The 27,876-nt window shown below is 38.8% G+C and overlaps 1 protein-coding gene across 2 annotated transcripts in view; it reads left to right on the top strand.

The window, feature by feature from the left end:
• The window catches only part of HMCN1 (hemicentin 1), a 755,474-nt gene that overhangs the window by 97,281 nt on the left and 630,317 nt on the right, over nucleotides 1-27,876 (top strand). For both annotated transcript variants that reach the window (XM_060091137.1, XM_060091136.1), the window contains one exon: nucleotides 18,753-18,837. The gene's annotated coding sequence lies outside the window, so the exon portion shown is untranslated. The remainder of the gene's footprint in view (nucleotides 1-18,752; nucleotides 18,838-27,876) is intronic.

Raw genomic sequence — 27,876 nt, 5'->3', positions numbered from 1 at the left:
CCTCTATAAATAATGGCATGCAAATATACCTGGTAGTGAAATACTATAGTTGCTCTATGAGAGCATTTGAAATAGATTTTTTTTTTATCTTTCTGGTCTCTAGCCCTTTATCCTTCTGAATTATTAGTGTCACTTGAAACCTTACTAGAATGTCTGTCTGCTCTCTGTAGGAATTGGTTCTCCAAAGTAATCAAATAAACTCTCTTAACTAGAAGAAGCTGGTTAACCATTATGCAGATAGAACATTGTAACTAAAATGGGACAGCTCCTCTCTGTCCACCAATGTCTGCCACCAGTAGACCTCTGCCTTTTGACTACGACTTCCTATCCATAAATGGAGTAATCCAGCTTATTTAAGAGAGTTTGTATGATTATTTTGGAGACATTTTCAAGTGCTATGATCTGTCTCTCTGTCCATCCATCCATTGATCCATCCATCCAACCAATAAATATTCACTAACCATTTAGTATGTTCAAGCCACTGGGCATAGAATGGTGAGAAAAACAGGATAGACAGGGTTTCTGACTTCAGGGAGCTTATAATGGGGCAGCAAAGGAACACAATTTAAAAAGCAAATATAAATAATAGAAGAAATGTTCTGATAGAGGAAGGATATGAGACCGTGGGAACACACAGCCTCAACACGTAACCTGTGAGAAGCTCTCACAGGGGAAGTGATGTCTGAGTTGAAACTTGAGGCTGAGCGGGAAGAGGTCAGCCAAAGAGCAGGCAGAGCCTTGTTCTGGGCGGGAGAATTAGCCGACAAGGAGAGAGAGTCATGGGTGTTTGGGGAGCTGAAACGTTGGAGTTCAGGGAGAGGAGTAACGGGAAATGGACTTGCAGAAATAAGGTGTCTACCTACCTCTCCTGAGGAGCCTTGAAAGAAATGCTAATGAGACTGGACTTCATCCTAAGGCAGTTGTAGGGTTTGGAGTAGGGAAACAACACAATTAGATTTCCGTTTCACAAGGATTACCCTGGCTGCAGTGTAGAGAATAGAGGCAAGACTGAAGGAAGGGGGACCACTTGGTCATCATAGTCTTGACAAAGGACAGAGGTGGCCTGGACAGTGCAGCAGTAGTAGGGAATGGAGAGATGTAGGGAGGCAAATAACAGGATTTAGTGGCCGACACTATGTGGGAGATCAGGGACGTGATAAATCCTTATGATGCTGAGCCCTGTTTCTCACGGGAAAAGATGTGAGAAGCATGAAGTGCAGGGATTTTCTGGAGCTTGGAACCAATTGTCCCTTGGATTCTGTGTTTGATCTTTTCTTTTTTGGACTTGAAACTCCAGGAGGATAGAAATCATGCAGTGTACTTTCTCCCTACGCAATTGGTATCATGAAAGAAATCACAGAAGAACTGGGTTTGAGTCACAGTTTTGCAATTCAGTAAATTTGAGATATCAGGCAAAATACTTAATGTCTAATCAGAGCCCACTTCAGGCCCCAGGAAGACAACAGTGAACAAGAATGAAATCTTTTACTTTTATGAGCTCTAGCTGAGAAGACAGATAATAAGCAAATAAACAGAAAACTAGATAATTACAAATTGTGATAAGTGCTATGAAGGAAATAAAAAAAGGATCATGAGATAGAGCTAAAGAATGAGAATTGGTCAGTCACTAAAGGGCTTGCGGAAAGGCTTACAAGCAGAAGGGACAGCAAGTGCAAAGCCTGCCAGTTGGAAAGAGTTTGGTGGATCAAGTAACAGGCAGTCACGGAGGCAGACCTTGTAGGCTAAGAGGAGATTACATTTTATTCTAAGAGCGAGAGAAACCGTTAGTGCATTTTAAGCAAGGCAATCAGCATGTCCACATTTACATTTTTATAGTGTCATTCTGGCTGCTAAGTGGAGAATGAGTCGGAGAGGGAGAAAGTAAAGAGATCAACTAGGAGACTATTACAGTTGTCCAGGAAAGATAAAAGTAGCTCAAATAATAATAAGTAATGGGTCTATAGCACTTACACTCTTTTTAGAAATTTTTTTTCATAGATAATTTTGGGTAAGTTTTGGATAAAAAAACACTGAAAATGTTTTACTTAATTTATAAATTTCCATCACTTTATTATCAAAATACAGAAAGCATGAAAAAAATTACAGTGTTACACTATATACCTACCTCAAAGATTCTAAAATAACCATTTACTATTCTCACTTTGTCACATGTCTGTTCCTCTAACCATCCCTCTATCAGGCCATCTTATTTTTTTGATGCATTTCAAAGTAAGTGCAGGTATCAATACACAACCCATAAACACTGCAGCATGAATAAACTTAACTAGGAATCTGAATTTTTTATGATTCTTTTTTTCTTTTGTGATGAAACATACATATTTGTAATGCACAAATATAAATGTATTATTCGACACATTTGCCAAACTCATATAGCAGTGTATGCCCTATTTTCTCTCCTTTTCTTTTGGCATCTCAGTGACACGTTATGAGACTTTTGGTATTATTCCACAGGTCCCTGAGGCTCTGTAAACTTTTTTCAATCTTTTTTCTCTCTGTTATTCAGGTTGGATAACCTATTGATCTATCTTCAAGTGCACTTTGCTTTGTCATCTTCAATCTGCTATTAATCTCATTCAGTGATTTAAAAATTTTTTTAGCTTTTTATTTTTCAGTTCAAGAACTCTTTTGATATTTTGTTACGGTTTATGTTTCTCTGCCAAATTTTCCTGCTCTTTTATTCATTATGTATTTTTCTTTGTAATATTATGCATAATTGTAATAGCTGCTTCAAAATCTTTGTCTACTAATTTGAACATCTGCATCATTTTAGGCTTATTCTCCATTGATTGCCTTTCCTTTTGAATTTGGTTTGTATTTTTCTGTTTCTTTGTATATAAAGTAATTTTGGATTGTCTCCTGGACAATTTGGATAATATTTTGTGTAGACTCTGGATTCTGTTAATTTCTTCAGAAGAGTGTTGATTTTTTTCAACTTAAGTAAAATAAAAACAAGCGCTACCTGGTCCTAACCTAAAAACTCCAGTTTCTTTTGTAAGCAGTCTACATATGTTGACTGATTAATTTCCACAACCTATCAATCCTATAAGATAGGCCATTTTGTAGATGAGGAACCTGAGGCACAGAGAAGTTAGGTAACTTGCCCTTACAGCTAGTAAGTGGAGGAGTTCCAGAGTCTGACTTTCCCATACTTCTTAAAGTGGAGTGCTCACAGTGGATACAGAAATAGGTGCACAGATCTGAAAATTATTAAGAAGTTAGAGGACTTCCCTCGTGGCTCTATGGTTAAGAATCCACCTGCCGACATGGGTTCAAGCCCTGGTCTGGGAGGATCCCACATGCCGCAGAGCAACTAAGCCCATGCGCCCCAACTATTGAGCCTGTGCTCTAGAGATCTGTGAGCCACAACTACTGAGCCCACGCGCAGCAACGAAAACCCAATGCAGCCAAATAAATAAAATTAAAAAAAAAATAAAAATAAAGAAGTTAGAGTCTCTCCAAGACTTGGAGAGATTAGGTATGAGAGAGTGAAGGAAAGAGAAGGATCTAAGAGCATTCTGAACTTTTGGCTTGAGCAATGGATAAATGGTGATAAAACTTACTGATGTAATGAAAACTGGAGGAATACCTAGATTCCATTTTTGATGTGAAGGGTATAGTATTTTAGATTTGTTGAGTTTGAAATTTTATTAAACATTCAAATAGAGTTGTCTAGTAGGCATTTGAGAATATGAGTCTGGAGTTTGGGAGTGGGTTGATTAGGGCTGTAGATACAACTTTGGTAGTTGTCAGCACATGGGTATCCTTTAAAGTCACTGGACTGAATGAGGTAAAGAAGGCAAAAGTATAGCTAGAGAAGAGAGGATGGCTGGGGGAAAATTCCCAAGACACTTAAACACTAAGAAACTGGGAAGAATTTGGCAAAAGAAACTAAGAAAGAGGAGCTAGTAATTCTGAAGGAAATCCAGGAGAACGTAGTGTCCTGGAAGCCAGGAGAAGAGAAAGTTTTCAGAAGAAAGATGTGGTAACATGCATGAAGTAATGCTGGAATGTTTAGAAAAGATGAGGACAGAAAAGTGTCTATTGGATTTATCAAAATGGAGGTCAATAGAGTAAAAAGGTCGGACATATTGGAGTGGATTGAAGAATCAATAGCTGAATGAGGAAGTGGAGATAGCAAGTTCTGAATCATTAGTTAATAGGTTTGTAGTGAGTCGAGATCAGAGGAATGAGGCAGAATATTTTATGTAGGCGGGACTGATACAGTAGACCCGGAGACATTTATCAACATTAATCATTAACCAAATACCTGATTTAGCCAATTCATTGGATTGTTTTGAAAATCAAATGATTTCTGCAGGACTCCTCTGTAGACTGTGACCTACTTCAAGAAAATTTTTAGGAGTATTTTTTTTTAGGCTTTGTAATTTCTGTGGGTTTTCTTTTTATCTTATATCGTACATACCTGTTGATCAAGGTCCACATTGATTTAACTTCTTTTGTGTTGTGTTACATAAAAATTGATGTTTAATGAATGCCTTTTCTAAACCATTCCCTTTGAAACTTTGACTAGTTGTTTTATTCCTCTGGATTTCAGTTTTCCCATTTTGGAAAATAGATGATAAACGATGAAGAAATATATTCCTTGTCAGAGATGTCTGAACATATTGCTGAGTGGAATAAGGGTTTAAAAAATAACATATAGTGTATAATTCTGTTTTTGAAAAACTGTATACATACATCAATGTATTTATCTCATTCAATTAATTTATTTCATATATCAATGTCTGGAAATATTTTTAACAGAATAACAAAATGGAATTGTGTTTATCAAAATTTAACAATATGAAATAGTAAAATGAAGAGAATAAAGAAAACAGAACTGTGCAAACATAGATAATAATATTTTATTTCATAAGGTAGGACAAATTTTATCATTTGTGAAGGGATAAGTATCAAAATCAAGATGGCTTATATGGAGTGAAATCCAGCTCAGTTTATTTAAGCCTGAGCACGTTAAGGACCATATTAATTCTGAACTTTCTACTGTTCCTATGTGAAGAAAAAAATCAGTCTGAATCCAGGTGTCTTTTGATCCTTCCTGAAACTTTCCCGTTTTCTATATGCCCATCCTTCAAAAGAACCTGCCTCCATCTGTGTTTGCTAATAGTACCAGCTCCACTTCCTGACCCATTTCTATCAGTGACTTCTTTCAGTTCTGGCTTTGAATATTTTGTCAGCTGAATCTTACAGGCTTCCTTTTATTCTGTGCTTTATTGAGAGTATGCTGAGTCCCAGCTCAGTGTCAGTTTTGGAACACAGACTTCCTGCCTGGCTCTGTAGGACAAATGCTACTGTGCCAGGTTTTTTTGTTTTGTTTTGTTTTTTGTGGCTTTCTTCCACTGTATCTGCAGTGGCCAATGGTAAGCATCATGTTCTGGTGCCCCCTGATGCAGTCTGCCACTTGCCCAACTGTACCTTGGCTTACATCCCTGTGTTCCAGTGTTTTTGTGATTGTCCTTTTTGTATTAGAAGTACCTTATAGGAAATTGGTAACTCTGCTTATTTTTGACTACTTGGAAAAGAGTCATAAGAACCTCAATCAAAAAAAAAATACATCTTGTAATTTTTTCAGTGGTTTTCTTTGTTTTTAAAGGTTATCTGAAGGTGAAGGAGTTGAAGGACTTTTTCTTGGGCTGTTTACTCTGCCTTAGGTGCCCTTTCTTCTCCATTCTCCTCATCTAGTGCAGTTCTAACTTCAAGGTCCAGTTGAAATCTCAGCCACTCCGTGAAGACTCACCACCCCTGCCTTAGGAATCTGCCCTTTCTCTGTGTTCTGGTAACACACAATGTCTACACTAGTCTTTTCAAATTTAACGTGTGCTGCCTGTCTGTCAAGTATAAGCTTTGTCTTCCCAATTAGACTATCAGCTTTGTCTTTCCCTCACTGATTCTAAGTACAGGCTCTGGAGTAAGAGTGCCTGGACTCCTGGCTGCATCACTGGTTAGCTGTATGACCTTGTTCAAACCATTTACCATCTCTATGCCTTAGGCGCCTTCATTGTTCAATGTGTTAATAGTATCTATCTTTTAAGGTTGTTGGGAGAGTTAAATGAAATTATACATGTAACATGTTTATACAGTGCTTGGCACATATCTAGTCTTCAATAATTGTTATATTTGTATGGTTTTTGTTATTTAATTCCTGAGATTAAAAGAACTGGAGAAACAGTTATGAAACAGGCAATATTCTACAGAACTGGTTTCTGCCATAGTAGAGTTTAAATTCTAAACCTTAGTAACTAATTACTCAATTATTTATTTAAATACTACTCTTTTAATAAGTACAGGGTGCTCTGAGAACCCTGGAGGGTTTGGGAAAGTTCCCCTGAGGAAGTGATAAATGAATTTAGATATGGAAAAGGAATAAGTGTGAACCAGGTGAATGTAAGGAAGACTATTCCAGGCAAAAGGAACAGCATGTGTGGGGACTCTGAGCTGGAGGAAAGCATGGAGTATGTGAGGAACTGAAAGAAGGCCAGCGCGGCTAGAACACAGTGATCGAATGAGGAACTGGATTTTATGTCTTGTCATTTTCCTGATATCTTGTGCCTATATATTGAAGAGCTCTATTAATACTTGTTAATGGCGTAGTCTACATGGGTAAAGCTGGTTCATCTGATTCTTTTAGGCCTCACATGAAAGCGGTTTTCTGGGTAAGTGGTGCATCAGTAAGGGTCTAATCAGGAAAACAGAAACCACATTGGACATTTCAGCAGTGAGAATTTAAAAGACAAGTTGGTTACACAGGCACTGGAGAAATGAGTAGAACGAGGTAACACCAGAGTAAGAGAGGGAGTGACTATAAGAAGCCACTACATCTCCAGACCAGAACCTTAAACTTCATCTTTATTGCCTCTCTCTCCCACATCCAGCCTCTCACAAAGTCTTATCTTTATAGCCCAGAGGAGCTAGAACTCAGAACCACGTGTGTGAGGGGGTGAGGGTGGAGGCAGAGGGGCTCTCTGGGTGCTGCCAGCGGGTGCTGGTACCTCAGGAGCTTGGAAAAGCTAGGAAGACTTCTCAGTTGGTGCTGGTACCTATACCGCTAAGAATGAATCGTTCACGTTAGTTCTAAGATTACTGAGATAAAGCAGGACACTGAGGCCATATGCCCATCCCAGGGTGGAGCGCCATTGCTAAGACAACAGTGATAGAACAGGAAGAGAGCAGAAAGGAGCTTACCTTCTAGGCTCCCTCTAGCGGCCACTATTGGTGGGAAATGATAGGGGATCAGCAGGCAAAGCAGAAATGTGATTTGCAGAATCCTAGCCCCAGCATCAAATAGCGTAGTGTAGAAGGGTGGATGTCAGTTTTTATCTAGATAAGAACAAAGGAGGTGAGCATTGATAATCGGACATCAAGGGTGACATGGTTTTGCTTTGGATAGCATCTGAATCTCTAATTTCTGACCTTTAGCATATAGCAAGTTATTTTGAAAGACTGAAGAAAAAAATATTCCATTAACTCTTTCTTTGGAAGTAATGAAGATGAATTCCTCTGCTAATGCAGAAACACAGAGAAAACATTTTTTAAGTTTATGCCACTCCAGTCTCTGAAGTGGAAATGTATGTGTATATGTATGCATATATATGTATACGTATGTATATCTATACATATACATATGTATGTAATACATAGATATACACACACATTCATATTTAAGTATATGACATTTAAGTGTATATTTTAAATTATTGAAAAAGAACAAGATCTTATTCCGGGGCTTAAAGCTATTGGAAACTAGCACACACATTCATTAAAATACTGAAGGTGATTACACAGGTTGGTTTCAGATACCAAAAGGTCTTGCCATCTATCAGATCTCTTGCTTATATACTCCGGGGAAATCTCTGCTTCCCCACTTTTCCCTTGGTGGTTGATTGTAGAATCCCTGGGATTTGGAGAATCGCATGTGCCTTTTCTCCCAGTCTCTGACCTAGGCTTAATTAAAGCCAATTAGGCTGATGAAGCTGAGCAGGTACCACCTAGAGACCTTTTTATTACTCCCCCTGCCCCAAGCACCATAGTGTGGAATATTTTGTCACCTAAACCACGAACAATACGTTATCAGTAATTTCTCAATATTTGTGAATAACAATATTCCTAAAAGTTAGCCACTGTTTTGGTACTAAGTTGACTGAATTCAATTTAGCAAATGGATGTTTTAGTCATCCCAAGCAGTTCTAACAAAGACTGAAAGGTGATGTTCATTGGATACTTTGGAATATTAAAAATAATGATTGGATTGCTCAATACTACTTTGAAGTACCTTAAAATACAGTTTTAGGTATAATTAATTTTTTTCATGTGTCCTATATTAAAAGATGTGTTTGCATGGAAGGTCTATTTAATGCAGAAGTGTGACTTTTGATCAATTCCTCTTGGTCAATGACAATAATTGAATTCAGTACTTTAGTTCCTTTATTTCAACTCCTATATTTCTCCAGAGTTAGTGAAGTAAGTACTTAAACTGGTGTGGAAAGAATGAGCTTTCCACTTAGAAGGGGCATTGGAATGATACTTATCATTCAAATCGACTCATCCGTCTCAAACATTCATTTCCTGAAAATAATCCCTTGGTGTTGTTTGTTTGATAACTGAAACCTTATTATTTTATTTCACATACTTTCCCTGTTCTGATTTTCAGCATTAGAAAGCAATAATAACCTTGGTGAAAGATAATTCCTGTAGATCATTATTCCATGGCCAGTTTCAGCTGGATATTAATCCCTCAGTAATGCCACATACTTTGATTTTGTTGCTTAAATCAACACAAACCAGAATTACTGGCAGTCACAAAGATCTGATAATTCAGTGTTCAACTTTAAAACAAATGCAGCTTTTATCAGAAACACAAAATACAATAAACAGATAAATATATTTATTTCTCAAAAATATGGTCTTGTTATAGGTTCCTGAAAAATTACCCAGATATCAATTTTTTAAAATAAGCTATGCATTATTTATATGTTTGTTTCTCTGCTGGTAACAATATTTATGTGAGAGACAGGAAAAAAAACCCATGGTGCAAACTTAACATAAATCTTTGTTGGGGTTTAGACCTCTTTCCATCTTTAATCTGCATGACATTTGCTGCCTCTTTACAGGATCAATTATGGGTTTGAAAGACCAGTCATCAAAAGTTACCTCATTTAGGGCTTCCCTGGTGGCACAGTGGTTGAGAGTCCGCCTGCCAATGCAGGGGACACGGGTTCGTGCCCCGGTCCGGGAAGATCCCACATGCCGCGGAGCACCTGGGCCCGTGAGCCATGGCCGCTGAGCCTGTGCGTCCGGAGCCTGTGCTCCGCAACGGGAGAGGCCACAACAGTGAGAGGCCCGCATACAGCAAAAAAAAAAAAAAAAAAAAGTTACCTCATTTATTCTGGATGCTTTGCTTTCCGTTAGAATATATGGCCAAAAAGTGCTGGCTAGTGCCTTATGTTATACAGTTGCATACTTTGATATTAGTGTGTAAAAATGTAACTTATTAACATAGTGAAGTATAAACATTGGCCTGAATTATGAAACATCATTATTATTTTTAAAGTAAGTACCAAATTGCAAACAACTTTAAAGTATGTTAATAAAAACCTAGGTACATTTCTGTACCTTTGTTGATGATCCTTAGCTGTTGTCCATCCAACCTCAGCTCTAGTATATTTCTAGTCTGGGAAGAAGCTGCTCCTCCTTAACTTGACCAAAGACCTTTCTGGGGCTTTCCCACTATACTGAGCTTTTTTTTTTTTTTTTTTTTTTGCGGTATGCGGGCCTCTCACTGTTGTGGCCTCTCCCGTTGCGGAGCACAGGCTCCGGATGCGCAGACCCAGCGGCCATGGCTCACGGGCCCAGCCGCTCCGCGGCATATGGGATCCTCCCAGACCGGGGCACGAACCCGTATCCCCTGCATCGGCAGGCGGACTCTTAACCACTGCGCCACCAGGGAGGCCCGTACTGAGCTTTTTAGTAGCTTCACTGGCTTCACTTATATTTCTGCTACAAGATTTAACTTCCTTACAGATGCAGTCTTCCGTTTGTCTTTAGCTTCCTCACTTAACACTACTTAGTTTTCTTTTTATCTAAGTTCCATGTATCAGTCTCTTACTTTCTCTTTAATGGGGTAGAAAATTGTCCTCCAGATTCACAAGGCTGTTGTTGATGGAGAGAAATTACAGATATGATGTGCCTTTCCCAGGCAGGAGCACACCTAAGTTGACAATCACATTTCTCCCCTCAGCTACATGAGGACCTACTAGTTTCATTTGCCTCTTTTTTTATCATTTATTAAGTACTTATTAGTATATTAAATATTTACATGCATCATCTTATTTAATTCTCCAGTAATCCGTTTCAGTTGGTATCATTGTTATCCCCATTTTATAGGTGAGGAGACAGAGGCTTACCTACTACTAGCAGATATATCTCAACCTATTCTTTTTCTTTTTTTAACATCTTTATTGGAGTATAATTGCTTTACAATGGTGTGCTAGTTTCTGTTTTATAACAAAGTGAATCATCTATACATATACATATATCCCTATATCTCTTCCCTCTTGCATCTCCCTCCCTCCCACCCTCCCTATCCCACCCCTCTAGGTGGTCACAAAGCACCGAGCTGATCTCCCTGTGCTATGCGGCTGCTTTCCACTAGCTATTGGTTTTACATTTGGTAGTGTATATATGTCCTGGGACAAAGTGAGAGAGTGACATGGACATATATACATTTGCCTCTTCTTAAAGAAAACTACTCTGAGCTTCTTTTCTCCTTTCTTGACAAATTGCTTAGTTGAGTGTCTGTAAAATGAAATGTACATCATATCAATCCCATAGCAACCCTCATACCCAAGATCTAATATGTTTTCCTTCTGGTCTTACTGAGACCATATATTCTAAGTTAACTATCTGAGTAATATCAGAGTGTAACTCTTAAAACCACTTTGAAACTCTTCCAGAGAGCCAACAAAAGATTCAAAGTAGTTTTAAGACAAACTCAAATATTGGGGAAAATATAACTATGTGTAATGGTAGTCTTGGTGGCTAGATTAAGGCAGCTCCTCCCAATAGTCCTTGGTAGGCAGAACTGATCTTTGGGGAAGAGGTAGGAATATTTGCATAGGAGCTAAGGAAATTTATGGGACCAAAGAATCAAGAACCTGGCCCCGTCTCTTCTGAGTTTCAATATTATTAGAATATCTTCAGTAGACAGAGTTGATGCTAACTGAACTCTGCCAGCAGGAAGGACTCCAAACTTTCCTAAGAAATGTGCAAAAAATTGTGGTGTTCCAATTTTAACACCAAGGTTGCATGTTGGTGGCGCATATCCACAAAATGTACAAAATGTGGATATGGTAGAAGCTACTCTTAGCCAAGCCAGAAACATGCTAGGGGTCATATTTAGATGCAATGACTGAAAATTTGATTATGAACTAAAAGAACTGCAGCAACAGCCAGCAAAGAAATCATTACAAGTGGACAAGCATCCTGTGGGCATCCAGTGCTCAGTAGTTAAGTGACGGGGCTGGTACTGAACAATTACACTAGTGGTTTTGTTAGACCTCCTGGTTCTCTCCATGTGATATTTGGAAGTAGGACTAGCCACTTTGGGCTGAATAAGTAAACGTGAGTAAGTAAACTGAGTAAGTAAACTTGGGTAGTTTAGAACAAGTAGTGCTTCCTAAAGGGAAATACTGGGATTCTTGCTGATGAAATAATTAGTTGGTATTATAAAGGAGATATAATTACCTTTGCATTCCAAGCTTGGAAAAGAAGGTCGTATTAGTAATGTATATTTGAAAATGTTAAGATAGTCAAAATTTATTCTGAATTTCAAAAGAATTTCTCCTAGATTATGACATTTTTCATATTTGTTATAATAAGCATATTTTTGCAAAGGTATTGTCTCTCCCTTCAAAATTTGTTTATTAATGGCCCTGATTTATCTTTATCTCAACTCTTGTTTCACCTCCCATGGAGTACAGCAAAGCACCTCATGCAAAATAGGTACTCAATTACCCAACTCAATATTAAATTATAGAATGAAAGAAGACATTTGGAGCACCCAGAATATTTTAAATACTGAAAGGTTCACACATATTTACGAGCAATATTTGTTTTATTCAAGAAAATAAATTTGGGGCCCTGAACCAAGATGGCAAAGTAGAAGGACGTGCTCCCACTCCCTCCTGCGAGAACACAAGAATCACAGCTAGCTGCTGAACAGTCATCAACAGGAAGACACTGGAACCAACCAAAAAAGATACCCTACATCCAAAGACAAAGGAGAAGCCAAAATGAGATGGTAGGAGGTAGGGGCGCAATCACAGTAAAATCAAATCTCATAACTGCTGGCTGGGTGACTCACAGACTGGAGAAAGTTTATACCATAGAAGTCCACCCACTGGAGTGAAGGTTCTGAGCCCCATGTCAGGCTTCCCAGCCTGGGGATCCGGCAACGGGAGGAGGAATTCCTAAAGAATCAGACCTTGAAGGCTAGTGGGATTTGATTGCAGGACTTCAACAGGACTGGGGTAAAGAGAGACTCCACTCTTGGAGGGCACACACAAAGTAGTGTGCACATCGGGACCCAGGGTAAGGAGCAGTGACCCCAGGGGAGACTAAACCAGACCTACCTGCTAGTGTTGGAGGGTCTCCTGGAGAGGCGGGGTGTGGCTGTGGCTCACCATGGGGACAAGGACACTGGCAGCAGAAGTTCTGGGAAGTACTCCTTAGCGTGAGCCCTCCCAGAGTCCACCATTAGACCCACCAAAGAGCCTGGGTAGGCTCCAGTGTTGGGTTGCTTCAGGCCAAACAACCAACAGGGAGGGAACCCAGCCCCACCCATTAGCAGTCAAGAGGATTAAAGTTTTACTGAGCTCTGCCCACCAGAGCAACAGTCAGCTCTACCCACCACCAGTCCCTCCCATCAGGAAACTTGCACAAGCCTCTTAGATAGCCTCATCCACCAGAGGGCAGACAGCAGAAGCAAGAAGGACCAGAATCCTGCAGTTTGTGGAACAAAAACCACATTCACAGAAAGAGAGAGAAGATGAAAAGGCAGAGGGCTATGTACCAGAGGAAGGAGCAAGGTAAAACCCCAGAAAAACAACTAAATGAAGTGGAGAGAGGCAACCTTCCAGAAAAAGAATTCAGAGTAATGATAGTGAAGATGATCCAGGACCTCGGAAAAAGAATGGAGGCAAAGATCGAGAAGATGCAAGAAATGTTTAACAAAGACATAGTGATGTATATTTGAACAAACAAACAGAGATGAACAATACAGTAACTAAAATGAAAACTACACTAGAAGGAATCCATAGCTGAATAACTGAGTCAGAAGAACGCATAAATGACCTGGAAGACAGAATGGTGGAATTCACTGCTGCAGAATAGAATAAAGAAAAAAGAATGAAAAGAAATGAAGACAGCCTAAGAGACCTCTGGGACAACATTAAACACAACAACATTCACGTAATAGGGGTCCCAGAAGGAGAAGAAAGAAAGGACCAGACAAAATATTTGAAGAGATTATAGTCAAAAACTTCCCTAACATGGGAAAGGAAATAGCCACCCAAGTCCAGGAAGCTCAGAGACTCCCATACAGGATAAACCCAAGGAGAAACATGCAGAGACACATAGTAATCAAATTGGCAGAAATTAAACACAAAGAAAAATTAGTGAAAGCAGCAAGGGAAAAAAGACAAATAACATAAAATGGAACTCCCATAAGGTTAACAGCTGATTTCTCAGCAGAAACTCTACAAGCCAGAAGGGAGTGACACGATGTACTTAAAGTGATGAAAGGGAAGAACCTACAACCAAGATTACTCTACCCGCCAAGGATCTCATTCAGATTCGATGGAGAAATCGAAAGCTTTACAGAAAAGAAAAAGGTAAGAGAATTCAGCACCACCAAACCCACTCTAAAGCAAATGCTAAAGGAACATCTCTGAGTGGGAAACACAAGAGAAGACAAGGACCTACAAAAACAAACCCAAAACAATTAAGAAAATGGTCATAGGAACATACATATCGATAATTACCTTAAACGTGAATGGATTAAACGCTCCAAACAAAAGACACAGGCTAGCTGAATGGATACAAAAACAAGACCCATATATATGCTGTCTACAAGAGACCCACTTCAGACCTAGGGACACATACAGACTGAAAGTGAGGGGATGGAAATAGATATTCCATGCAAATGGAAATCAAAAGAAAACTGGAGTAACTATAGTCATATCAGATAAAATAGACTTTAAAATAAAGAATGTTACAAGAGACAAGGAAGGACACTACATAATGATCAAGGGATCAATCCAAGAAGAAGATATAACAAAAATATATATGCATCCAACATAGGAGCACCTCAATACATAAGGCAACTGCTAACAGCTATAAAAGAGGAAATTGACAGTAAGACAATAATAGTGGGGGACTTTAGCACCTCACTTACACCAATGGACAGATCATCCAAAATGAAAATAAATAAGGAAACAGAAGCTTTAAGTGACACAATAGACCAGATAGATTTAATTGATATTTATAGGACATTCCATCCAAAAACAGCAGATTACGCTTACTTCTCAAGTGCTCATGGAACATTCTCCAGGACAGATCATATCTTGGGTCACAAATCAAGCCTTGGTAAATTTAAGAAAATTGAAATCATATCAAATATCTTTTTGACTACAATGCTATGAGAGTAGATTACTCTCAATTACTGGGAAAAAATCTGTAAAAAATAGAAACACATGGAGGCTAAATGATACACTACTAAGTAACCAAGAGATCACTGAAGAAATCAAAGAGGAAATCAAAAAATACCTAGAAACAAATGACAGTGAAAACACGATGACCCAAAACCTATGGATGCAGCAAAAATAGTTCTAAGAGGGAAGTTTATAGCAATAAAATCCTACCTCAAGAAACAACAAACATCTCAAATAAACAATCTAATCTTACACCTAAAGGAACTAGGGAAAGAAGAACAAACAAAACCCAAAGTTAGCAGAAGGAAAGAAATCATAAAGATCAGAGGCGAAATAAATGAAATAGAAACAAAGAAAACAATAGCAAAGATCAATAAAACTAAAATGTGGTTCTTTGAGAAGATAAGTAAAATTGATAAACCATTAACCAGCCTCATCAAGAAAAAGAGGGAGAGGACTCAAATCAATAAAATTAGAAATGAAAAAGGAGAAGTTACAACAGACACCGCAGGAATACAAAGCATCCTAAGAGACTACTACAAGCAACCCTATGCCAATAAAATGGACAACCTGGAAGAAATGGACAGTTTCTTAGAAAGGTATCACATTCCAAGATTGAACCAGGAAGAAATAGAAAATATGAACAGACCAATCACAAGTAATGAAATTGAAACTGTGATTAAAAATCTTCCAACAAAGAAAAGTCCAGGACCAGATGGCTTCACAAGTGAATTCTATCAAACATTTAGAGAAGAGATAACACCCATCCTTCTCAAACTCTTCCAAAAAATTGCAGAGGAAGGAACACTCCCAAACTCATTCTATGAGACCATCATCATCCTGATACCAAAACCACACAAAGATACTACAAAAGAAGGAAATTACAGACCAATATCACTGATGAATATGATGCAAAAATCCTCAACAAAATACGAACAAACAGAATCCAACAGCACATTAAAAGGATCATACACCCTGATCAAGTGGGATTTATCCCAGGGATGCAAGGATTCTTCAATATATGCAAATCAATCAATGTGATACACCATATTAACAAAATCTCAATAGATGCAGAAAAAGCTTTTGACAAAATTCAACACCTATTTATGATAAAAACTCTCCAGAAAGTGGGCATAGAGGGAACCTACCTCAACATAATAAAGGCTATATATGACAAAACCACAGCAAACATCATTCTCAAGGGTGAAAAACTGAAAGCATTTCCTCGAAGATCAGGAACAAGACAAGGATGTCCACTCTCACCACTATTATTCAACATAGTTTTGGAAGTCCTAGCCACGGCAATCAGAGAAGTGAAAGAAATAAAAGGAATACAAATTGGAAAAAAAGAAGTAAAACTGTCACTGTTTGCAGATGACATGATACTATACATAGAGAATCCTGAAGATGCCACCACAAAACTGCTAGAGCTAATCAGTGAATTTGGTAAAGTTGCAAGATACAAAATTAATGCACAGAAATCTCTTGCATTTCTATACACTAATGATGAAAAATCTGAAAGAGCAATTACGGAAACACTCCCATTTACCATTGCAACAAAAAGAATAAAATACTTAGGAAGAAACCTACCTAGGGAGACAAAAGACCTGTACACAGAAAACTATAAGACACTGATGAAAGAAATTTAACATGATACCAACAGATGGAGAGATATACCATGTTCTTGGATTGGAAGAATCAACATTGTGAAAATGACTATACTACCCAAAGCCATCAACAGATTCAATGCAATCCCTATCAAATTACCAATGGCATTTTTTACAGAACTAGAACAAAAAAGCTTAAAATTTGTATGGAGACACAAAAGACCCCGAATAGCCAAATCAGTTTTGAGGGGAAAAAACGGAGCTTGAGGAATCAGACTCCATGACTTCAGACTATAGTATAAAGCTATAGTAATCAAGACAATATGGTACTGGCACAAAACAAGAAACGTAGATCCATGGCACAAGATAGAGAGCCTAGAGATAAACCCATACACCTATGGTCAACTAATCTATGACAAAGGAGGCAAGGATATGCAATGGAGAAAAGACAGTCTCTTCAATAAGTGGTGCTGGGAAAACTGGACACCTACATGTAAAAGAATGAAATTAGAACACTCCCTAACACCATACACAAAAATAAACTCAAAATGGATTAGAGACCTAAATGTAAGACTGGACACTATAAAACTCTTAGAGGAAAACATAGGAAGAGCATTCTTTGACATAAATCACAGCAAGATCTTTTTTGATCCACCTCCTAGAGTAATGGAGATAAAAACAAAAATAAACAGATGGGACCTAATGAAACTTCAAAGCTTTTGAACAGGAAAGGAAACCATAAACAAGATGAAAAGACAACCTTCAGAATGGGAGAAAATATCTGCAAACAAATCAATGGACAAAGGATTAATCTCCAAAATATATAAACAGCTCATGCTGCTCAATATTAAAAAAACAAAAACCCAATCCAAAAATAGGCAGAAGACCTAAATAGACATTTCTCCAAAGAAGACATACAGATGGCCAAGAAGTATATGAAAAGCTGCTCAACATCACTAATTATTAGAGAAATGCAAATCAAAACTACAATGAAGTATCACCTCACACCAGTTAGAATGGGCATCATCAGAAAATCTACAAACAACAAATGCTGGAGAGGGTGTGGAGAAAAGGGAGCCCTCTTGCACTGTTGGTGGGAATGTATATTGATAGAGCCACCATGGAGAACAGTATGGAGGTTCCTTAAAAAACTGAAAATAGAATTACCATATGATCCAGCAATCCCACTTCTGGGCATATACCCAGAGAAACCATAATTCAAAAATACACATGCAGCCCAATGTTCATTGCAGCACTATTTACAATAGCCAGGTCCTGGAAGCAACTTAAATGCCCATTGACAGCCAAATGGATAAAGAAGATGTGGTACATATATACAATGGAATATTACTCAGCCATTAAAAGGAACGAAATTGGGTCATTTTTTGAGACGTGGATGGATCTAGAGACTGTCATACAGAGTAAAGTAAGTCAGAAAGAGAAAAACAAATATTGTATATTAACGCATATATGTGGAACCTAGAAAAATGGTACAGATGAACCGGTTTGCAGGGCAGAAATTGAGACACAGACGTATAGAACAAATGTATGGACACCAAGGGGAGAAAGCAGCAGGGTGGTGGTGGTGGTGGTGTGATGAATTGGGTGATTGGGATTGACATGTATACACTGATGTCTATAAAATTGATGACTAATTATAACCTGCTGTATAAAAAAATAAAATAAAATTCAAAAAAAAAGAAAAGAAAATTTTTATAATTAAAGTTTAAAATAATGGTTATGATGTTCTAATACACAGAGAAATTATTTGAGGATATTAGTCTAAGTGAAAAGAAGAATTAACTCTCAGCTGTGTAGCCAGAAATTCTGATTTATGTTTGGAGTTTGTTGTTATATGTTTGGGGGAAGTCTTTTTATCTCAGTTCTTTAATTTTTTTGTCAGTTTTATGTGTCTTTATATATTTATATGTGTATTAAGTATATGCAGTAGAGTTATTCTCAATATTTGATTTTTAAAAGTTTACATGCTGGACTTCCCTGGTGGTGCAGTGGTTGTGAGTCCGCCTGCTGATGCAGGGGACACAGGTCCGTGCCCCAGTCCGGGAAGATCCCACATGCCGCGGAGCGGCTAGGCCCGTGAGCCATGTCCGCTGAGCCTGTGTGTCCGGAGCCTGTGCTCTACAACAGGAGAGGCCACAACATTGAGAGTCCCGCGTACCGCAAAAAAAAAAAAAAAAAAAAAAAATTACGTGCCATGCCACTCTCTTAAAAAGTCTGTATCCTGTTTGTAATGATTAATTTTATGTGGCAACTTAGCTAGGTCATAGTACCCAGATATTTAGTCAAACATTATTGTGGATATTTCTGTGAGGCTGTTTTTGGATGAGATTAACATCTATATTGGTGGGATTTGACTGAAGTAGATTGTCTTCCATAGTGGTCATCTATGAACCATGAAGCGGGCTCCCGCTAGCCACTGAATCTGCTGGCATCCTGATCTTGGACTTCCAGCCACCAGAACTGTGAGTAATGAATTTCTGTTATTTAAAAGTTACCTAGTCTATGGTATTCTGTTATAGCAGCGCAAGTAGACTATGATAGTATGTAAGTGAAAATGTGAAACTTCCAGCAAGTGTACATAAAAGGTGGGGTCACATCCTTCTTCCCTTCTCTTTCTAAAAATGTTTGGAGACTTCTTGGACAAAGGTGAATTTGGGAATGAAAGCCTAGTTCCTGGCATTGTAGAGCTCCAAACCAGCCCTGAATTATCTAAACCAGCCCTGAATTATCTATCTCTGGATTTTTACATAAAGAAGAAATAATCTCTTAATTTTTTGATGCCACTGTTTTTATTGGGTATTCTGTTTCCTGCAGTGCAATATAATCCAAGTTGATACATGATTATTAGGGATTTGGATGTTGATGCTCGTATTTTGCTCTTGATGTGATATTATACTTAATTTTGTAATTTGGGATTCTCTCTTGATGATCTCAACCTTTAGAGTGGGACACACTGTTCTAGCAGATGGAATGGAAAGTTAATGTGTAGTATTGGCTGAATTTCTAATCTTGTTATTTAAGTTTCTTCATCCACACTGTAAGAAAATAGAAACAGGTATGAAAGAGTTGGTAATTATTTGACTTACCACTTCTGAACAAAAGTAAGTTTCCTTTCAAATTATATCTGTCCCGTACCATCTTTCAGATTGAAGAGTTTCTCTGGCTCATTTAGATTTTGTGTTTTCACTGTCCTAAGGAGATATAATACTGGTTTCACTTGGATTCAGTTAGAATTAAATTTAAACTCACTGTGCCTAAAGTCTTGCTTTGGGCCCCTTTTTTTTTTTTTTGAAGCAGAATAGGACATATTTCTTTAGTGCATAGGTAGAGGGGAAGTGTAAGTAACAAATGGTTGTATCCTCTACTTCTTTTTCTTAATTAATTTTTATTGGAGTATAGTTGCTTTACAATGTTGTGATAGTTTCTGCTGTACAGCAAAGTGAATCAGCTATATGTATACATATATCCCCTCTTGTTTTGGATTTCCTTCCCATTTTGGTCACCAAACAGCATTGAGTAGAGTTCTCTGTGCTATACAGTAGGTTCTCATTAGTTATCTATTTTATACTTAGTAGTGTATATATGTCAAACCCAATCTCCCAGTTCATCCCACCACCCTCTTCCCCCCACTTGGTATCCATGTTTGTTCTCTACGTCTGTGTCTCTATTTCTGGTTTGCAAATAAGTTCATCTGTATCATATTCCTAGATTCCACATATAAGAGATATTATATGATATTTCTTTTTCTCTTTCTGACTTACTTCACTCTGTATGACAGTCTCTAGATCCATCCACATCTCAACAAATGACTCAATATCGTTCCTTTTTATGGCTGAGTAATATTCCTTTGTATATATATGCCACATCTTCTTTATCCATTTCTCTGTCGATGGACACTTAGTTTGCTTCCATGTCCTGGCTATTGTAAATAAAGCTGCAATGAACATTGTGGTGCATGTGTCTTTTTGAATTATGGTTTTCTCAGAGTGTATGCCCAGTAGTGGGATTGCTGGGTCATACGGTAGTTCTATTTTTTAGTTTTTTGAGGAACCTCCATACTGTTCTCCATAGTGGCTCTATCAATATACATTCCCACCAACAGTGCAAGAGGGTTCCCTTTTCCCCACACCCTCTCCAGCCTTTACTGTTTGTAGATTTTTTTATGATGGCCATTCTGACCAGTGTGAAGTGATATTTCACTGTAGTTTTGATTTGCATTTCTTTAATAATTAATGATATTGAGCAACTTTTTATGTGTTTGTTAGCCATCTGTATGTCTTCTTTGAAGAAATGTCTATTTAGGACTTCTGCCCATTTTTTGATTGGGCTGTTTGTCTGTTTTGATATTGAGCTGCATTAGCTGTTTTTATATTTTGGAGATTAATCCCTTGCCAGCTGTTTTGTTTGCAAATATTTTCTCCCATTCTGAGGGTTGTCTTGTCTTGTTTATGGTTTTCTTTGCTGTGCAAAAGCTTTTAAGTTTCATTAGGTCCCATTTGTTTATTTTTGTTTTTATTTTCATTATTCTAGGAGGTAGGTTAAAAAAGATCTTGCTGTGATTTATGTCAAAGAATATTCTGCCTATGTCTTCCTCTAAGAGTTTGATAGTGTCTGGCCTTACATTTAGGTCTTTAATCCATTTTGAGTTTATTTTTGTGTATGGTGTCAGGGGGTGTTCTAATTTCATTCTTTTACATGTAGCTGTCTAGTTTTCCCATCACCACTTACTGAAGAGACTGTCTTTTCTCCATTGTATTTTCTTGCCTCCTTTGTCATGGATTAGGTGACCGTAGGTGCATGGGTTTATCTCTGGGCTTTCTATTCTGTTCCATTGATCTGTATTTCTGTTTTTGTGCCACTACCATACTGTCTTGATTACTGTAGCTTTGTAGTATAGTCCGAAGTCAGGCAGCCTGATTCCTCATCTCAAGAAGGAAGGAAGGAAGGAATCTTCCTTCTCAAGATTGCTTTGGCTATATGGGGTCTTGTGTGTTTCCATACAAATTGTGAAATTTTTTTGTTCTAGTTCTGTGAAAAATGCCATTGGTAGTTTGATAGGGATTGCATTGAATCTGTAGATTGCTTTGGGTAGTAGAGTCATTTTCACAATGTTGATTCTTCCTATCCAAAACATGGTATATCTCTCCATCTGTTTGTATCATCTTTAACTTCTTTACCAGTGTCTTATAGTTTTCTGCATACAGGTCTTTTGTCTCCTTAGGTAGGTTTATTCCTAGGTATTTTATTCTTTTTGTTGCAATGGTAAATGGGAGAGTTTCCTTAATTGCTCTTTAAGATTTTTCATCATTAGTGTATAGGAGTGCAAGAGATTTCTGTGCATTAATTTTGTATCCTGCTACTTTACCAAATTCACTGATTAGCTGTAGCGGTTTTCTGGTGGCATCTTTAGGATTCTCTATGTATAGTATCATGTCATCTGCAAACAGTGACAGTTTTACTTCTTCTTTTCCAATTTGTATTCATTTTATTTCTTTTTCTTCTCTGATTGCTGTGGCTAGGACTTCCAGAATTATGTTGAATAATAGTGGTGAGAGTGGACATCCTTGTCTTGTTCCTGATCTTCAAGGAAATGCTTTCAGTTTTTCACCATTGAGAATGATGTTTGCTGTGGGTTTGTTGTATGTGACCTTTATTATGTTGAGGTAGGTTCCCTCTATGCCCACTTTCTGGAGAGTTTTTATCGTAGATGGGTGTTGAATTTTGCCAAAAGCTTTTCCTGCATCTATTGAGTTGATCATATGGTTTTTATTCTCAATTTGTTAATATGGTGTATCACATTGATTGATTTGCATATATTGAAGAATCCTTGCATCCCTGTGATAAATCCCACTTGATCATGGGGTATGATCCTTTTAATATTTTTTTGGATTGTTTGCTAGTATTTTTTGAGGGTTTTTGCATCTATGTTCATCAGTGATATTGTCCTGTAATTTTCTTTTTTGTGATATCTTTGCCTGGTTTTGGTATTAGGGTGATGGTGGCCTCATAGAATGAACCTGGGAGTATTCCTCCCTCTGCAAATTTTGGGAAGAGTTTGAGAAGGATAGGTTTAACTGTTCTCTGAATATTTGATAGAATTCACCTGTGAAGCCATCTGGTCCCGGACTTTTGTTTGTCGGAATATTTTTAGTCACTGTTTCAATTTTATTACTTGTGATTGGTCTGTTCATATTTTCTATTTCTTCCTGGTTCAGTCTTGGAAGTTGTACTTTTCTTAGAATTTGTCCATATCTCTCAGGTTGTCCATTTTATTGGCATAGAGTTGCTTGTAGTAGTCTCTTAGGATGCTTTGTGTTTCTGTGGTGTCCATTGTAGCTTCTTCTTCTTCATTTCTAATTTTATTGATTTGAGTACTCTCTCTTTATTTCTTGATGAGTCTGGCTAAAGTTTTATCAATTTTGTTTATCTTCTCAAAGAATCAGCTTGTAGTTTCATTGATCTTTGCTATTGTTTTCTGAGTTTCTATTTCCTTTATTTCTGCTCTGATCTTTATGATTTCTTTCTTACTACTAACTTTGGGTTTTGTTTGTTCTTCTTTCTCTAGTTGCTTTAGCTGTAAGGTTAGGTTGTTTGAGATTTTTCTTGTTTCTTGAAGTAGGATTATATTTCTATAAACTTCCCTCTTAGAACTTCTTTTGCTACATGCCATAGGTTTTGTGTCTTTGTGTTTTCATTTTCATTTGTTTCTAGGTATTTTTTACTTCCTCTTTGATTTCTTCAGTGGTGCATTGGTTGTTTAGTAGCATATTGTTTAGCCTCCATGTGTTTGTGTTTTTTGCAGTTTTCTTCCTGCAGTTGATTTCTGTTCTCATAGTGCTGTGGTCAGAAAAGATGCTTGATATGATTTCAATTTTCTTAAATTTACCAAGGCTTGATTTGTGACCCAAGATGTGATCTACCCTGAAGAATGTTCTGTGTGCACTTGAGAAAAAGTGTATTCTGCTGCTTTCAGGTGGACTGTCCTATAAATATCAATTAAGTCTCTCTGGTCTAATGTATCATTTAAAGCTTGTGTTTCCTTATTAATTTTCTGTCTGGATAATCTGTCCATTGGTATAAGTGGAGTGTTAAAAGTCCCCCACTATTATTGTTTTACTTTCGATTTCTCCTTTTATGGCTCTTAGTATTTGACTTATATATTGAGGTGCTCCTATGTTGGGTGCATAAATATTTATAATTGTTATATCTTCTTCTTGGATTGATCCCTTGATCATCATGTAATGTCACTCTTTGTCTCTTGTAATTTTCTTTTTTTTAATAAATTTATTATTTATTTATTTATTTTGGCTGCATTGCTTCTTTGTTGCTATGCATGAGCTTTCTCTAGTTGCGGCGAGCCGGGGCTAGTCTTCATTGTGGTGCACAGGGGCCATTCTTCGTTGTGGTCCACAGGTTCCTCATAGCGGTGCCTTCTCTTGTTGTGGAGTATGGGCTCTAGGCACATGGGCTTCAGTAGTTGTGGCACACAGGCTCAGTAGTTGTGGCTCATTTGCTCTAGGGGGCAGGCTCAGTAGTTGTAGTGCACGGGATTAGTTGCTCTGTGGCATGCGGGATCTTCCCAGACCAGGGATTGAACCTGTGTCCCCTGCTTGGCAGGCGGATTCCCAACCACTGTGCCACCAGGGAAGTCCCTGTAATAGTCTTTATTTTAAAGTCTATTTTGTCTGATATGAGTATTTCTACTCCAGCTTTGTTTTGATTTCCATTTCCATGGAATATCTTTTTCCATCCCCTCACTTTCAGTCTGTATGTGTCCCTAGCTCTGAAGTGGGTCTCTTATTGACAGCATATGTACGGATCTTGTTTTTGTATCCATTCAGCCAGTCTGTGTCTTTGGTCGGAGCATTTAATCCTTTTACATTTAAGGTAATTATCGATATGTATGTTCCTATTACCATTTTCTTAATTGTTTTGGATTTGTAGGTCTTTTTCTTCTCTTGTGTTTTCCACCTCGAGAAGTTCCTTTAGCATTTGTTGTAAAGCTGGTTTGATGGTGCTGAATTCTCTTAGCTTTTGCTTGTCTGTAAAGTTTTTTGATTTCTCCATTGTATCTGAATGAGATTCTTGCTGGGTAGAGCAATCTTGGTTGTAGGTTTTTCCCTTTCATTACTTTAAATGTATCCTGCCACTCCCTTCTAGCCTGCAGAGTTTCTGCTGAAAAGTCCTTTGATTACCTTATGGGGATTCCCTTGTATGTTATTTGTTGCTTTTCCCTTGCTATTTTTAATATTTTTTCTTTGTACTTAATTTTTGTTAATTTGATTAATATGTGTCTCAGCATGTTTCTCCTTGGGTTTACCCTGTATGGGACTCTGTGTGCTCCCTGGACTTGGGTGACTGTTTCCTTTCCCATATTAGGGAAGTTTTTGACTATAATCTCTTCAAATATTTTCTCAGACCCTTTCTTTTTGTCTTCTTCTTCTGGGACCCTATAATTTGAATGTTGGTGTGTTTAATGTTGTCCCAGAAGTCTCTGAGACTATCCTAATTTCTTGTCATTCTTTTTTCTCTATTCTGTTCCATGGCAGTTATTTCCACCATTCTATCTTCCAGCTCACTTATCCGTTCTTCTGCCTCAGTTATTCTGTTATTGATTCCTTCTAGTGTATTTTTCATTTCAGTTATTGTGTTGTTCATCACTGTTTGTTTGTTCTTTAGTTCTTCCAGGTCCTTGTTAAACATTTCTTGTATCTTCTCGATCCATGCCTCCATTCTATTTTCGAGATCTTGGATCATCTTTACTATCATTACTCTGACTTCTTTTTCAGGTAGAGTGCCTTTTTCCTCTTCATTTATTTGGTCTTGTAGGTTTTTACCTTGCTCCTTCATCTGAAACATATTTCTCTGTCTTCTTATTTTGTCTAACTTACTGTGTTTGTGGTCAACTTTCTGCAGGCTGCAGGGTCGTAGTTCCTCTTGGTTCTTGTGTCTGCCCCCTGGTGGATTAGGTTGGTGGATTAGGTTGGATTAGGAGCTTGTGTAGGCTTCCTGGTGGGAGGGACTGGTGCCTGCACTCTGGTGGGTGGAGCTGAGTCTTGTCCCTCTGATGGGCAGGGACACGTCAGGTGGTGTGTTTTGGGGTGTCTGTGAGCTTAGAACAACTTTAGGCAGACTGTCTCCTGACAGCTGGGGCTGTGTTCCTGTCTTGCTAGTTGTTTGGCAGGAGGCATCCAGCACTGGAGCCTGTAGGTAGTTGAGTGGAGCCAGGTCCTGGTGTTGAGGGTCCTGGCCCCAACTCTGCATGTGGACCACCCTCAGGCATCTGTTCCCCACCCAGGTGGGAGGGGTTGAAAGCAGCAGCTGATTGGGGCACCCTTACTTACTCAGGCCAGGGAGGGATAAGGCAGCCATAGCTGGGACATGTGCAAAGTGCCTGCAACAGCAGAGACCAGCAGGAATTTGCAACAGACAGGGTGCACTGTGCGCTCTCCCAGGGACGTTGGCCCTGGATCATGGGACCCTCGGCAGTGGTGGGCCACGCAGGCCCCTGGGAAGGTGGGGGAGGTGATCTGTGCTTGCTCACAGGACCCTCGGTGGCAGTGGTGGCAGCAGTAATGGTCTGCGCCCGCCTTTAGGGTCTGAGATAGTAGTCGTGGCTCATGCCCGCCCCTGGAGCTTGTGTAGGTGGTGCCCTGCTGCCTGTGAGTGCACAGAGAAAGAAGTCCCTATGGTGGGCCTGCCCCTCTCCTTGCCCATCTCCCACCAATGGTCACTTGCCTCTTTGGCAGGCCCAGGCCACTTCCTGGACTCCCTCAGTTGTGGTGCACTACAGCCTAGCTCCCTCAGGCTGTCGTTACGCAGCCAATCCTGGTCCTCTCCCCAGCATCTGATCTCCAAAGCCCAAGCCTCAGTACCCAGCCCCCATGTGCCCCAGCGGGTGAGGGGACAAGTGTCTTAGACTGGGGTGTGCCTGTCGGCACTGACCCTCTGTGCAGGTCTCTCTCCACTTTGCCCTCTGCACACCTGTTGCTGTGCTCTCCTCTGAGGCTCTGAAGCTCCCCCTCTGTCCCCACCAGTGGGGGGACTTCCCAGTGTGCAGAAACGTTTCCTACTTCACAGCTCCTTCCCTGAGGTGCAGGTCCCCTCCTGATTCCTTTCTCTCTCTTTTTTTCTTTTTTCTTTTGCCCTACCTAGTTACATGGAGATTTTCTTGCCCTTTTGCAAATCTGAGACCTTCTGCCAAAGTTCAGTAGATGTTCTGTGAGAGTTGTTCCACATGTAGATGTATTTTTGATGTATCTGTGGGGAGAAGGTGAGCTCCACGTCCGACTCCTCCGCCATCTTGATCTCCTGACTTTTTTTCTTTTTCTTTTTTTTTTTTTGCAATTTTTGCCCCAAACATCCATGAGCCTGGTAACCAAACAGTAGAGGCTAGATGTGGATTGGATGCCCCAAAGTTGCTTGAGTTAATTGCTTCAGATGCTTTCTGCTTATTGCTGGCATACTTTGGCTCTTACTGGACTTAAGCATTGTCTTTACAGCTTTGGTACTGCCACTGGCCCTTTGGATTAGATGTCCATAATTGGTTTTTATGTCATTTAATTATTGATTTATCCTAGATAATATTTAGCTTATTTTTACTTTCTACCATTCATATTCTGAGTTGGCTTGACTAAAAATTTCCCCTCAGTATCCTGGTTGTTCATGAAGCAGGAATAGCCAATTGGGAAGCAGGGAGGAAGTTGGAAATATGGGGAAGGTTGGCCATTTTGTCACAAGTTTCAATTTTTCCTTTGAGAGAAGATTCATAGCTTTCATCAGATGAGGGGACGTTGAAAGATAAATATGACTTTGGTGTCCATATGGAGGATGGAATTGAAGAGGCAGTATTTCAGAGAGTAATAATGGTTAAGTGGTGATTATAACAGACTGGATGAGAGATAATAAAAGCCTAAATTTAAGCACTAGCAATGATGATGGAGAGAAAAGAAATTTAAAGGACTCTGCAGAGCATACAGATAAAAAGACATAGAGATCAGACCTATTGTGAAGGGGAAGTCAAAAAATCTAGAATGACCCCCCCCACCCCGCATTTGTAGCTTGAGAAACCACTGTGTGATGGTCCATTTCCTGAAATGACAGAAGAGATGAACAAGAGTAAATTTGGAGGAAGGTGATAAATTTATCTTGGGAGCCTCTTAGTTTGAGAGCCTCTGAGCCATCTAGATGGAAATGCCTGGCAGGCATTTGAAAATACAAACCAGCAGATCAAGACAGAAATATGGATGGTAGAGGAAACCCCCAGCTGCTGAAGCCAGGAAAATGGATAAGATCACTGAGGGAGAACACAGGCCGAGAAGAGATGAACTCTTGATCAGGATGGAGTCACAGAGAACACCGAATCATGAAGAAACAGAAGAGAGTCCTGAAAGAAAAAGTGAGAAAGAGTGGTGAGAAAGGATGGAAGAATTAGGAAGGAAAAAAAGAAACTCTGTTGTAATTTACTATCATTTCAGGAAAATAGGTTAAGCAGCTGTGGC

This window comes from Mesoplodon densirostris, chromosome 2 (genome assembly GCF_025265405.1).
Source record: "Mesoplodon densirostris isolate mMesDen1 chromosome 2, mMesDen1 primary haplotype, whole genome shotgun sequence".
Taxonomy (NCBI): Eukaryota; Metazoa; Chordata; class Mammalia; order Artiodactyla; family Ziphiidae; genus Mesoplodon; species Mesoplodon densirostris.
This window is presented reverse-complemented; position numbering and strand designations above follow the sequence as displayed.